A 15,088-nucleotide genomic window follows, 5' to 3' on the forward strand; every position below is an offset into this window, starting at 1 on the left:
CCATCTTGTTGCAAAAGGCGAGATTTCATTCTTTTTTTTATGGCTGAATATTATGCCATTACGTATATGCCATATCTCCTTTATCCATTCGTCTGTTGGTGGATACTTGGGCTGCTTCCATAGTTTGGTTATTGTAAATAATGCTGCTATAAACCTCAGGATGCATGTGTCCCTTTGAATTAGTGTTTTTGTATTTTTTGGGTAAATGGTCGGTAGTGTGATTACTGAATCAGTAGGGTAGTTTTATTTTTAACTTTTTGAGGAAACTCCATGCTGTTTCCACAGTGGCTGCAACAGTTTGCATTCCCACCAGCAGTGCCTGAATGTTCCTTTTACTGCACATCCTCACCAACACTTGTTTCTTGTGTTGTTGATTTTAGCCATTTTGACAAGTGTGAGGTGATATCTCATTGTAGTTTTGATTTGCATAACACTGATTATGAGTGATGTTGAGTATCTTTTCATGTGTCTGTTCACCATCTGGATGTTTTCTTTGGAGGAATGTCTGTTCATGTATTCTGCCAATTTTTAATTGGATTATTTGTTTTATTGGTGTTGAGTTTGGTAAGTTTTTTTAATACATTTTAGATACTAACTCTTTATCACATATATCATTTGCAACTATCTTCTCCTATTCAGTAGGTAGGTTGTCTTTTAGTTTTGTTCATTGTTTCCTTTGCTCTGCAGAAGCTTTTTATTTTGATGTAGTTTATTTTTGTGCATGGTATAGGAAAGTGGTCCAGTCTCATTCTTTTGCACGTTGCCGTCCAGTTTTACCAACACCATTTGTTGAAGATTTTTCCATTAATATTTATTCCTCCTTTGTTGAAGATTAATCGACCATATAATTGTGGGTTTATTTCTGGGTTTTCTGTTCTGTTCCAGTGATCTATGTGTCTGTTTTTGTGCCAGTACCATACTGTCATGATCACTACAACTTTGTAATGTAACTTGGAGTTCAGAATTGTGATGCCTCCAGCTTTGCTTTTTTTTGTTTTTGTTTTTTTCAAGGTTGTTTTGTCTATTCAGGGTCTTTTGTGGTTTCATACAAATTTCAGGATTGTTTGTTCTAGTTCTGTGAACAGTGCTGTTGGTATTTTGATAGGGATTGCATTAAATGTGTAGATTGTTTTGGGTAGTATACACTTTCTAACATTAATTGTTTCTCCAACCTATGAGCATGGAATGTCTTTCTATTTCTTTTTTTTTTTTAAGTTATTTATTTTGAGAGAGAGAGAGAGAGAGAGAGAGAGTACAAATGTGCAGGAGAGGGGCAGACAAGAGAGAGGAGAGAGAGAATTCTAAGCTGACTCTATGCCATCAGCACAGGGCCCAATGCAATGCTCCAGCTCGTGAACCTGGGAGATCATGACCTGAACCAAATCAAGAGTTGGATGCTTAACCAGCTGAGCCACCCATGTGTTCCATCTTTCCATTTCTTTGTGTCATCTTGAATTTCTTTCATCAGTGCTTTACAGTTTTCAGAGTACAGGTCTTTCCCCTCTTTGGTTAAGTTTATTTCTAGATAATTTGTTATTTTTGGTTCAGTTAAATGGGATTGTTTTCTAATTTCACTTACTGTTTTTTCATTATTAGTGTGTAGGAATGCAACAGATTTCTCCACATTGATTTTGTATCCTGCAACTTTACTGAATTCACTTATCAGTTCTAACAGTTTTTTGGTTGAGTCTTTTAGGGTTTTCTATTTCAACATAGTATTGAGAAGCTGATACTAACTTTTATACTGACTTTCTAGGCCCATGTCTGTGAAACTATCCCAGGTGCATACTTAGTTATATTCTCTTCATTTCTGCCAACATTTCCGCCATGCCATTTATCACATTTTATTTTGTCCTGTGTTCATTTTTCACTACCAGTCTGTGTACACCTTTGGAATAGGATCTATGTGTAGGGATGCTTGGGTGGCTCAGTAGGTTAAGCATCCAGATCTTGATTTCAGCTCAGGTCATGATCTCACAGTTTGTGAGATCGATCTCCACGTCGCGCTCCATGCTGACAATGCAGAGCCTGCGTGGGATTCTCCCTCTCTTTCCTCTTTCTCTGCCCCTCCTCCTGCTTGCACCCATGTGCAGGCACACTTTCTCTCTCTCTCAAAATAAATGACATTAAGAGAAAAAACGAGGGGCGCCTGGGTGGCGCAGTCGGTTAAGCGTCCGACTTCGGCCAGTTCACGATCTCGAGGTCCGTGAGTTCGAGCCCCGTGTCGGGCTCTGGGCTGATGGCTCAGAGCCTGGAGCCTGTTTCCGATTCTGTGTCTCCCTCTCTCTCTACCCCTCCCCCGTTCATGCTCTGTCTCTGTCTGTCCCAAAAATAAATAAACGTTGAAAAAAAAATTAACAAAAAAAAGAGAAAAAAAGATCCATGTGTAATTCACTTTGTAAAGCTCTGTACCCTGGCAAAATTCTAGCTATATAGAAACATTGAATATAAACTGTCAGTCTCAGGCTGTGCAAAGATGTGTATGTTCCAGGATATTAAATTGCAATGGTATTTATAATAGTGAAAATTTAGGAATTTCTGCCTACCAGTAGAAACTTGGTTGATTACATGCAAAAGGATATTATGCAGGCATGAAAATAGGCCATATTGTCGATCTTGAAAGGTGTTTATAGTAGATTTTGAATGGAAAAGATTATAGGAGAGTATGTGTACTATATATTACCATGCATGACAAATTGTACGTATTTAACATGTGTCCATATGCTTTGAAGGATGGTCATTTAAATGTTCACAGAAGTTAATCTGAGTGGCTGGATTTTGTGTGTTTTAGACTTCCCTTTTTATTTTTTATTTTTTATTTAACTAAAAATTTTATTTATTTTTTTTTTTAACGTTTATTTATTTTTGAGACAGAGAGAGACAGAGCATGAACGGGGGAGGGGCAGAGAGAGAGGGAGACACAGAATCGGAAACAGGCTCCAGTCTCTGAGCCATCAGCCCAGAGCCCGATGCGGGGCTCGAACTCACAGACCGCGAGATCGTGACCTGGCTGAAGTCGGACGCTTAACCGACTGCGCCACCCAGGCGCCCCTAAAATTTTTTTTTAATGATTATTTTTGAAAGAGAGAGATAGAGAGAGCATAAGTGGGGGAGGAGCAGAGAGGGAGGGAGACATGGAATCCAAAGCAGGCTCCAGGCTCTGTGCTGTCAGCGCAGAACCCGATATGGGGCTCAAACCCATGTACCATGGGATCATGACCTGAGCCAAAGTCAAGAGTTGGACGCTTAACTGACTGAGCCACCCAGGTGCCTGTATTTTTTATTTTTTAAGTGTTTTATTTATTTTTGAGAGAGTGCAAGCAGGGGAGGGGCAGAGAGAGGGGGACAGAGGATGTGAAGTGTGCTCTGCCCTAAAGCAGCGAGCCTGATGTAGGGCTTGAACTCATGAACTGCAAGATCATGACCTGACCCAAAGTCGGACACCCAACTGACTGAGTCACCCAGGTGCCCCCAAAATTCCTTGTTAAATGTTTTTTCACATTTTTGTAATTTTTTTCAATTAATAAATGTTATTTTTTAAAAAAACAACAAAGCTTTTAAAAAATTTCATCAAAATCTGATTCTCTTTCTCTCTCCTATTCAAAACCCTTCAGGGTCCTATTGCATAGTGGTTCTCAACCAAAGAACCCAAATATTCCAGGGACACTTAGCTATGTCTGCACAAATATTTGGTTGTCATGACTGCAGGGAGTGCTACTAGCATCTAATGGGTAAAGGCCAGGGATGCTACTAAACATTCTACAATACACAGAACAGCCCCCTCCAACAAAGAATTAGGTGGCCCCAATGTCAACAGTGCAGAAGTTGAGAAAAAGATCAGAATTATCCCGATGAGGCTCTTTACCACAATCTTGTGGTAAGTGGTGGGTCTGCAACTTCTATGTAGCTTCAGCAGAAATTCAAATGGATGAAGTAGGGCTTCAGAAATAAGATGGGGCGGCTATAAGGATAGTTATAGTTAGAATGGGAGGCAAGAGAAAAGCAAGAAATATTCGTGGTTTAGAGTGTCTGTGATGTTTTTATTAAGACCAGTAGTTTCTTATGAGGTGGGTATTGTTTATTTATGAACCCCACATTAAGATTCCCAGTTTCATTGTGACTCCAGAGACCCTGAATAACTAGGTGCTAAAGCAAGAAAGGCATTGGGTAATCTTTACAGATTTATTTAACTTGGCAGGTAGAAGGGAGCTGGGGTGATGGTGGGGATCTGCAATTGGACACATAGGTGCCTCCCCAGTACACAGGATGCTGAGTCTGTTCTTCACGAATAATTCTAGCCCAGAGCACATGAAACCAGGGTAGGGCTCCTTGTTTTGGCTCAATTTAACTATTATCCCTACCTCTTTCCTCTTCAAGAATCCATTTTCAAGGCCTAGGCTTCTTTATTTGATCCTGCCTTTTTCACTTGCACCTCCAAGACCATTTAGAAAAAAAATCTATTCTTGCTCTGCTCATCAATTTTACCTTTCTCTCTCTCTCTTTTTTTACCCTCCAGTTTTTTGTTTTCTAATTATCGTTTACTGATGAGTTGCCCACCTGGCAGCTACATCTCATGCTCCTCTCCACTGCTCTCAACAGAGCTGTGGGCCACTGTTTACTTCCCTGCCTGCTGTTCACTGCTGGAAGGCCTGCATTCTCTCACCCTTTAAAGTATGCCGCTCTCTTCTGACAGCAGCATTCTGTAGGAATATTATGCAGCCCGTATTTCTTTTCTGCACGGTTGCTTTATTTTCCACAACCTCATTGTTCAAATCCACTTAGATGTAGCAGTCTTCTCACCAGGCCTTAAAGGATGTTACAGATTGGTTTCTCCAGAAGCAAATGCTGAAGCAGCATGTTTATTAATAGGGGACGAACACCTAGAAAGGGGGCAGAAGAAGTTAAATTGTGAGGAGAGTCCCACAAACCATCATCAGCCAGGTGGGGAGCTCTGGAACTAATGTAGCCCATCATAGCATCCTCTGTCAGGCGACACTGGTCAGATGTTTTTTTTATATTCTGTCTTGCTTAGTCACTGCATGTAGGCTGCCCCAAGAAGATTATGACTTCAGGTGAAGGGGCTCTCTGTGGTTGAGGCAGATTTGAAGGATCTGACGGCTGAAGAATAGCTGCTTACTCTGTTCTATTCCCCTCAGCTGGGCAGCAAGTGTTTCCTTGAAGGAAGATCTGGGTGGCACATTACTGTGTTTACCACAGCAGAATTGATGGGAATCACAATGTAAATTACAAGATGAATAGTATTGTTCTCCTGGTTCAAAGGAAAGGCGTTAAAGATAATTAAACTACTAAGCAGGTTGTTCCCAGAGAATATGCCCTGGTTCACAACTTTTCCAACTTTGAATAAATGCAAATCCTGTAGATTGCATTAGCAATAACAATGGCATTGGGCCCTATTAGGGAGCTATTGCCAAGGAACCTGCAGTGCTCTAATTCTGTCCTTGCCTAGCCACTTTGACCTCCCCACCTCCCAAACTCATCCCCTTTTTGAGGTTTATATCTTTAATTCTACTGTGTTTTTAAAAATCTTATTTAGAGAAAATAAAATACAAATACAGGAGACAATAAGGCAAACACATTTGTAACCACTGCTAGGTCAAAATATAGAACTCACTACCTCTCTGTGCTTCTCTTAAGTGCCCCTTTTCAATTTTAATCCTGAATCTTCCTTCCCTCAGTAGTAATTACTCTTCTGACTTTTATATTAATTGATTTAATTTTATATTAATTGCTTACTTGCTTTTATTTACAGTTTTATCTCCCAAGGGTTTATCCCTAGTCACTATGGTTTAATCCTACCTATTAAAAAACAATGTGATATCTCTTCTATTTTCTATTATTCTACAAGATTTCCCCTCTTTTCCTTTCTTTTCTTCACAGGTTTCCTTACGAATGCATGATACTCGACCTATTCCTCCACCCTGCATTTTTCTGGCTGCATACTGTTGGTGCAGTTCAATTTGCTTCAGTCTTCTGTATTTTGTGTAAATTGGCAGCTTGATCCAGAGACTGGATTAGACTTATGTTTGCTCCTTTTGGTGTTTTATGTTCTTTCAGTTAGGAGGCACATAGTCTGTCACTGTTTTTGTGGTAGTGGCTGTTGGTGCTCAAAGCTTGGACTCAGTAATTCAGTGGAGGATGCAAAATGGTAAAATTCTAATTTTCATTGATTTATAGGTGAGAATCCTTTCATAGAGAAATACTTCCCCTTCTCTACTACTTTGTAGCCCAGGGGTAGAGATCAAATGGGAAAGGAAGGATATATGGTTGATTCTTTTTCTTTAACTTATTAATTAGTAATTTAATTATTAGTTTATTGTGATGTTTTCAAAACAATGAATTATTGGTTCCTTGATATTTTCTGAAAGTGATCAATGTTAAACATATTTGATAGATTTCAATAAATTATAATTTTTATTCTTTTGAAGCTCAGATTTTCTAATCTTTAATTAGTGAGAGGCCTTTCAAGTTGGCTCCTGAGTCCTTTTGTCATGACCTTAGTTGTTTTTGATAGCTTCTTTTCTATCTGGTATGCAAATAATTTCTAGACCCTTCTGTACATTTTATGCTCCAGACTTGGAATCAGATATTTCTTGAAAAAGCCCTCGTATGTTTTAGTGGAAGTTCATATTACAAGACCACAGTCAGGTACTATGCATTGTGAACCTGTGTTATGGTGCTAGCACTAGAAAAATGTATTAGTGAAAGAGAGGGGTGCCTGGGTGGCTCAGCGGGTTAAGTGTCCAACTCTTGATTTTAGCTCAGGTCATGATTTCAGTGTTGTGAGATTGAGCCCTGCATCGGGCTGTGCGCTGTGTGTGGAGCCTGCTTAGGATTCTCTTTCTCCCTTTCTGCTCCTCCCCACCTTGTGTGCAAACTAACTCTCTCTCTTTCTCTCTCAAAATAAGTAAGTTGATTAATAAAACTTAAAAAAAAAAAGAAAGAAAAACAAGAATTGAAATATATGGAGCCAGAAGCTGATCTCTGGAGAATTCTTCCAGTGTTTAAGATTTGTAAGCAAGGATTTGGTTTTCATTGATACTTGGTCAAAATGCAAGCTCTGTATTCCTAAATACACTTGATTTATTTAAGTAGAATTACCATTTAAAATGCATTAAACTCCCCCCTCCTTTTTTGGTGGGAATCATGTGAAAGAGAATTCTTTAGAATTTCTGTGTTCGTAGGGCACACATATGTAAACACTACAAATTGTACAACGGTGTGAAGCTGTATGCTTTTACACATTGCAACTGTCATAATAACAAATTTAGATAACATGTTAGAAGAAAGACTGAACTAGTTTTCTATCCTTACTACAGAAAACAATACAAAGTTGTCGACATATGAAAAGTATACCGCCAAAAATGAAGGAAAAGGTTTTAGAGGTATATCAATCAGTTAATTAATACAAATATGTTGTTTTTGGATTTTGTGGTTTATAGTTGTCAACTTAAAAAAATGTGTAGTTATTATCTTTGAGAGAGAGTGTGTGCACAAGTGGGGGAGGGGCAGAGAGAGAGGGGGACAGAGGATCTAAAGCAGATTCTACACTGACAGCAGCCTGCCCTTCGTGGAGCTCAAACTCATTCACGAACTGCAAGATCATGACCTGAGCTGAAGTCAGATGCTTAACCGATTGAGCCACCCAGGCGTCCCTATAGTTGTCACTTTTTAACATTTGTCATTTGTTACATTCCTTTTCTTCTACAAGTATTCATTTTTTAAAAATTCTTTTTGTACCTACCTTTGGATTTATAATCGTGTTTTCTTTTTCTTGAAGAGAGCCTTCTAAATTGTATAAGCTTCAGGCCCCTGGATGAGCTCCTGCACAGAGGCCCAAGTCTTGGCATCTCAACCTTTTCTCTTAGTGATCTCTTGCCTGTCTCTGCAGCCTTATCTTTCTTCCTGCTGCTCCTCACCGTTGCTGTTCTTGTGACACTGAATTCTTTGTCATTCTGACCTGTAACTATCTGGCTGCTTTATGACCCTCCCTAACTGCCCCTGTTAGTCTGGAAACCATTTCACATTCTTCAGTCACAACACTAACAAGTTTTCCTAACAACTTACTATTATAATCCCCATTTTATAGTTGAGGAAATATAGAGTCAGAGATACAACTTGTTCGTATCACAAGACTGGTAAGTGGAGGAGCCAGAATTCAATCCCAGACAACCTGATACCAGATTCTCTGCTTTTAACCACTACCATGCTGCTGCTTTTTCTTAATTAATGTTGACTGAATAAATGCCAGGTACTGGAATAGGTGTTTTACTTTTATTTCATTCTCTTGAAATCACTTTTTAAAAACAGTTTATTTATTTTGAGAGAGAGAGACAAGAGAGAATGAATGGGGGAGGGGCAGAGAGACTGGGAAAAGAGAATCCCAAGCAGGCCCTTTGCTGTCAGCATAGAGCCCAATGCAAGTCTTGAACTCTCCAACCATGAAATCATGACCTGAACTGAAACAGAGTTGGATACTTAACTGACTGACCCACCTAGGCACCTCTGAAATCACTTCTAATTCACATTACCTATATCATACATCATGAGGACACTTACTCATAATTTTGATTAGAAGGACTACTAATGATCATTATTATTATTAAGATCTGCTTCTACCCACAAAACACTCTGACCCCAAATGTGTGGATTTTTCCATACCAAGATATTCTCTAGTTTTTGTGGATACCAACTAGATGTCCTGTAATTTAATTTTATTCTGACAGTAAGTACTTGAGTTCGTGCAGACCCCAGTGTTGAAGGACTCAGTCCCATCAGACTGCCTCCCATTTCAGTTGCCAATCACCAGTCGTAGGTCCCTGGTTACCCACACTTCTCCAACTTGGCTTCAAATTGGGTAACCCCATCTTCAGGTTTGATAATTTGCTATTATAATGGCTCACAGAACTCAGGGGTTTCACTTACGAGTTAATTTATAAAGGATATTAGAAAGGATACAAATGAGCAACCAGTCAAGAGGCATATAGGGTGAGGTTTGTTAGAGTCCCAAATACAGGAGCTTCTATCTTTGTGGAGTTTGGGGTACATCCCCTTCCTAGCCTGTGGATATGTTTACCACGCCAGAAGGTCTTTGAATGCCTTCATTTAAGTGTTTTTTTTTTATGGAGGGTCCATGACATAGGCACAATTGATTAAATCATTGGCCATTGGTGATTAACTCTGTCTCCAGTCATTCTCTGCCTGGAGGTGGAGAGGGGCCAGTGGGCTGAAGGTTTCAGCCCTTTAATTCCATGATTAGTTTCTCTAGCAACCAGCCCCTATTCTAAAGCTATCTAGAGGCCCATCCAGAGTTACCTCATTAGCATAAACTCAGATATGTTTGAAAAGGACTTATTAAGAATAACAAAGGATACTGCTCCTACCCCATCACTCCTGAAATTACAAGACTTTTAGGAGCACTGTGCCAGGAACCTGGACAAACACTGAATATATAATTATTATTATGTCACAATATCTCACTAGTTAATAATCAGAAATAATTGGAAACTTCTGGGAGCAGCCTGTAAGGCACCTCAAATGCCCCCTCCTATTTCCAGAGGGTATTCATCTGTGTTGTCATTACCTCCCTCTTGTCCCTCTTTTTACTTTTCTTTCTTCATCTGTGTAGAGGTGGCTTCTAGGAAAACAGGGTTGAACAATGGAATGTGGAAACGGCCCACAGTGACAGCTGGCTGAATACAGACAAGGCCATCAGGCTAATCACCTCAAAATATCCCTAACTGACAAATGGGCTACTTACAACCAGGCACAGTTACCAAAAAAGGGAGAATTCCATACATTGCCATACCTCCCCTCACCATCCCTCTTTACTTTTCATTTTTTAAAAAATATCTCGCAAACTGTGACATCATGGCCTGAGCCGCAATCAAGAGTCAGACGCTTAACCAACTGAGTCACTCAGGCTCCCCATCCCTAAACCAATTTAAAAAAAAAAAAATATATATATATATATATATATATTTAAACACTTATTTATTTTTGAGAGACAGAGTGAGACAGGGCAGAAACAGAGGAGGGGCAGAGAGAGAAGGAGACGCAGAATCTGAAGCAGGCTCCAGGCTCTGAGCAAGTGTTCAGCCCAGAGCCCATTGCGGGGCTCGAACCCACAAACTGTGAGGTCAGGACTTGAGCCGAAGTCGGACACTTAACCGACTGAGTCCCCCAGGCGCCCCCGAAACCAATTTTAAAGCCATATTTCATCATTTATATTTTCCTTGAAATACATATTTCAGAAAGAAACGTAGTATTATAGTATATTCTATATATAATATACTAATAATAGTAGTATTCTATTCTGTTTTTTATTTCTGATATTTATATATATTTCCCTTTTGTCTTGTTCAGACTTTTCAAAAGATTTTTTCTGTGTTTAGTTCATTTCAGTGATCCACCTTTAATTCTACTTACTTTATGTTTTTTTAATAATAAATATATTATAATCATTTTTTACTTGAAAATTTTATTAACTTTTATTATTACTTTAAGTATTTTATGTATCTATAGGACCAAAATTTCCTCAGAGCTTTCCTTTTCCTGTAACCCATATATTTGTAATACACTGTACAACGTTATAGCTGTCAATCATTTATAAATAGTCTGTGATTTTGGCTTTGATTTCTACTTTATGTAGAGAGATATTTAAAAATTTCCAAGTTGTTAATGGTTTGGGGGTATTTGTTCTTAATTTTAGATAATGTAACCTCTGTAGTTTCTGTATTTGGGGGCATACTGACATTTTGATGGCCTGTTGTTAATTACTTTTTCTGTAAATAGCCTTATTGAGATATAACATACTATAAGCTTTACTTATTTATAATGCACAATTGAGTAGTTTTTATTTTATTTATGGAGTTGTGTAACTATCACCATAATCTATTTTTAGATTGTTTTCATCACTTCCAAAACAAACCTTGAACTCATTAGTATTCATTCCTCCCCTCCCCCTACCTCTACTTCTCAGCCTTAGGCAACCACCGGTATATATACTTCCTGTCTCTATAGATTTACCTATTCTGAATATTTCACATAAATAGTTTCATGCAGTATTTGGTCTTTATGTCTGGCTTCTTTCAGTTAGTGTAATGTTTTGGGGGTTCATCTATGTTATAGTACATATCAGAACTTCATTCCTTTTTATTGCTGAGTAATATTCCATTGTATGAATCTACCATATTTTGTTTACCATTCATCAGTTGATGAACATTTGAGTTGTTTCTACTTTTTGGCTGTTATGAAGAAGCTGCTGTGCATAATTTTTTGTGTGGGCATATGTTTCCTCTCTCTTGGGTGTTTGTGTAGGAGTGAAATTCCTGGGTAATAGTGTAGCTCTTTATTTAACAGTTTAAGAAACGGACAAACTTTTCCAAAGTAGCTGTTAACTTTTCACATTCCCATAGGGTTCCAATTTCTCCACAACCTCACCAACACTTGTCATTGTCTCTCTCTCTCTCTTTTTTTTTTTTTTTGTCTTTTCGATTATAGCTGTTCTAGTGGGTGTGAGGCGGTATCTCACTGTGCTTTTGATTTGCATTTCTCAGATGACTGATGATGTTGAGCATCTTTTTGTATGCTTATTAGTCATTTATATATCTTCCCATTTTCAACTGTAGAGTAGTGAGAGCACAGAAATGAAGGAAGATTAAAGGAACAAGTTGGGAAAATAGTTAAGAAGGTAACCTCAGTTTCTTTTCCTGTTGCCATGAGGCAGGTCTGGAGTTGGTGAAAGAGATAAGTTTTCAATTGAATAAGATTGTATTAGACTATATTAAACTTTTTAAAGACTAAGATTCACTGAGAAAACTAGGTGATTCACTTGATATTTCCTCCATGGTTGATGAGAACTGAGTCCACTGGACAGACTAAATGAGGCAGTCATGAGAAAAATAAAATTGCTTTTTGCTTGTACCTACTGATTCCAACTCATTCAATAAACCAGGTATATTTGTTATACTTAAAAAAATTCACATGGTAGACTAAAGGTGGAAAATACATATAAGGAAAAAAAGATAAAGTTTGACTGATCCAGTAGGCCAGAAAAGGAAAAAGAAACAGTCAGAAATAATACACAAAAAAATAAACCCTAAAATAAGATTGTCAAAATAAGGCCAAGCTTATCAGTGCTGACAATAAAGGGAACTGATAAAAGCCATAGACTATCAGGGGCAAATTCAATTAATAAAAGATAAAATCCAGCAAGAAGAACTAATAGTAATACAGTGAAAAAGTTATTTTAAATATACAGGGAGGGAAAAATAACGAACATTCATAATGGCAGTTAAATATATCTTACAGAAACAGATCCAACAGGCAAAAATAAGGAAAGATAAGGGAAATTTAAAATCATACAATTAATCTGTTATATCCCATATACCCCTGTACTCTACTCTGTTTCTTTCCCTTCACAACAAATTTATCGGAAGAATTGTCTACTTTTGCTGTCACAGCAAACGTAGAGAATTTACTTACCTTTCACTCACTTCTCTGCCCGATTTAATCTGACCTGTTCTCCCACAGCTCCGATGAGACAACAATTACCAAGGTCAGTAAAATCTTCTATTTTGCCAAGTCCATGGAAAATGTTCAGTGTTACCTTATTTGACCTCTCAGTAGGATTTGACAGGGTTGACAAGCCACTACTACTTGAAACAGTCTCTTCATTTTGGCTTACAAGACACAAGCCTCATATCATCATCACCACCATTCTCCGTCATCTTTTCCTGGTTTTCTTATGTCATTCAGGCTTCCCCCCCACCCCCTTAATTTCTTTCTGTTACTGACTTCTAATTCAATTCCATGGTAGTTAGAGAACATGTGAGAAAGCTACAGAGGGTTAGTAGAGTATCCAAATGGGTGAGGATGCTGACTTAATGCTGGGAGGTCAGAGCAGCCTTCCTTGGAAAAGTGACTCCAGCTGAACTGTCAAAAAACTAGAAAAGGAAGAAGTGTGGAGAAAAACATTATAGACCAAAGAAATGTACACAAAGGCCCCGTGGTAAGTGAGGAGACATGGGGCACTCAAGTAAATAAATTTTTAAAAAGGCCATTGGGGCTCCATAATGATGTTTAAGTGGGAGAGTGGTGGAAGATGAGGCCGGAAAGATAAACAGGATCCACTCTGGGGAGGGGTTTGTCTACTTCGTTAACAATTTTGGCCTTTCTTCATAGAGGCTTGGGAAATCATAAAAAAGATTTCAAGGGAGGGTGGTAATATATGATATGATCATATTTAAATTTTAAAAACCACTGTTTGACTAAAATTTGGAAACTGGATTGGATGGGCAACAACGAATGAGGAAAGACCAACTGGTAGGGGACTAAGAGAGATGGTGGCAGTTTGTATCAGAATGTTGGTGGTAGACAGGTGTGAGTAGATTTGAAAGATATTTGTGAGGTAAAGTTGACAGATCACGGTTATAGGTTAGATATGAATAATGAGAGGAGGCTGTCAAAGATGACTCTTTATGGAAGCATCTTGTGTTTGGATAGTCTCTCACATTTTTCTGGGAATAGTACATTAATTTTGCTTGTGAAAAAAATTTTTTTTTCTGTTCCAACATTAACTGTTTCCTTGGGGATAGTTCTGTGTCCAGCTTAGTTTCTCTCTTTCTGTTTTTTTTCCCATTGTTTTTGTGATTTTTTAGTTGGACTGACCTGTGTTGGTAAATGGAATGAATTTCTCCACAGAATATGAAAATTATGATTCTTCTGATAGCAAACACATAGGCTAATTATGAGAAGGCAAGTATACTCAGGTGGCTGCTCTACTGCCTAGCCAGGTGCTTAGATTCTCTGTGTGTGGACTCAATGGCCATTGTGAAGGCTGGACATTGAAACCATTAATCTGTTTCTGTTTCTGTCCTTGATGCTGCCTCTGGAGTTTTTCATATAACTCTGTCTCTCTCTCCCCAATGAAATAAATTTTTCTTGTAGCTTTATCCTAGAATCAAATATCACAGCTCTTATCCCTGGGACTGATGCAGCTTTTCTGTAGCCCTTTAGTTAATTTCTACCCATGAGCATTCCGACTCCCAGATGCGGCTGTCTCTTAGGGACTTTTGAGCTTTTCTCATTTCCTTTAGCTGTTTGTTTGTGATCCTCATAAAGCCATAGATGTGAACTGAGGGTGGGGTCCTGGTTCAACCAGGGTGGATGACTTGGCATTCTGGGCTACCTGGTCATACTTACTCATGCCCTCTGTTCTACTCAAAGTTGATCTTGGATATACTATTTCTATATTATAATGGATTGCTGCTGGGCATTTCTGACTCTATGCTTTGGTGGGTCCAAAATAACCCAACTTATAATGGGCAATTCCAGTTGCATCATCTCTTTGTGCCTCAAGATCAAACATCCCATAACTACCAGAGATCAGTAGCAGACTAGGAGCTGCTTCTCAAAAGGCATATAATTCTTTGCTGCTGATGGCATGGCTTTACTCCAGAACCCCTATATTATGATTCTCTCACTGGGGTTTACCATAAACCAAGCATAAGCAACCTTTTTCTGTAATGGCCCAGATAGTAAATATTTTAGGCTTTAGTGGCCATATGTTCTTTCCTTCATCTACTTAACTCTGCGTTGTAGTATGAAAGCATCTATAGATAATATGCAAATGAATTTACATGATTGTATTAATATAAAACATTTTGTACCAAAAAAGGTGGCATACCAGTTTAGCCCATGGGCCATTGTTTGCTGAGCCCTGCCACAAACTCCACAGTGATTCTTTTACCAACATTGACACCTCCAATACTGTGTGGTCTGCTGGATCATATAGCACAGCAGTTGGTCAGCTTGTACCACAACCTGAACCTACTGCAGAGTCCTTTCCACTTCTGGACTCCATTCAGAGTTGGCAGCATTCTTTGTCGCCTAGTATATGGGCCAGGGAAGTATTCCTATGTACGGAATATATCAGAGGCCTGTCGGGTTCTGTGCTTTGTTCTTTATGTTAGGGGATGCAAGATGCAGTTATTTGCCTTTTATTTTGGAGGGGATAATTTGACCATTGGACCCCTACATTCTTTTGTTGTGAGGCAGTTCCCTGATT

The 15,088-nt window shown here is 38.6% G+C and overlaps 1 protein-coding gene across 1 annotated transcript in view; it reads right to left on the bottom strand.

The window, feature by feature from the left end:
* Nucleotides 1–3,584: 3,584 nt before the first annotated feature.
* The window catches only part of LOC125176240 (interferon-induced very large GTPase 1-like), an 86,825-nt gene continuing 75,321 nt past the window's right edge, over nucleotides 3,585–15,088 (bottom strand). The window contains exon 3 of the transcript XR_007156183.1: nucleotides 3,585–4,880. The gene's annotated coding sequence lies outside the window, so the exon portion shown is untranslated. The remainder of the gene's footprint in view (nucleotides 4,881–15,088) is intronic.

Source organism: Prionailurus viverrinus, chromosome D1 (assembly GCF_022837055.1).
Source record: "Prionailurus viverrinus isolate Anna chromosome D1, UM_Priviv_1.0, whole genome shotgun sequence".
Classification (NCBI taxonomy): domain Eukaryota; kingdom Metazoa; phylum Chordata; class Mammalia; order Carnivora; family Felidae; genus Prionailurus; species Prionailurus viverrinus.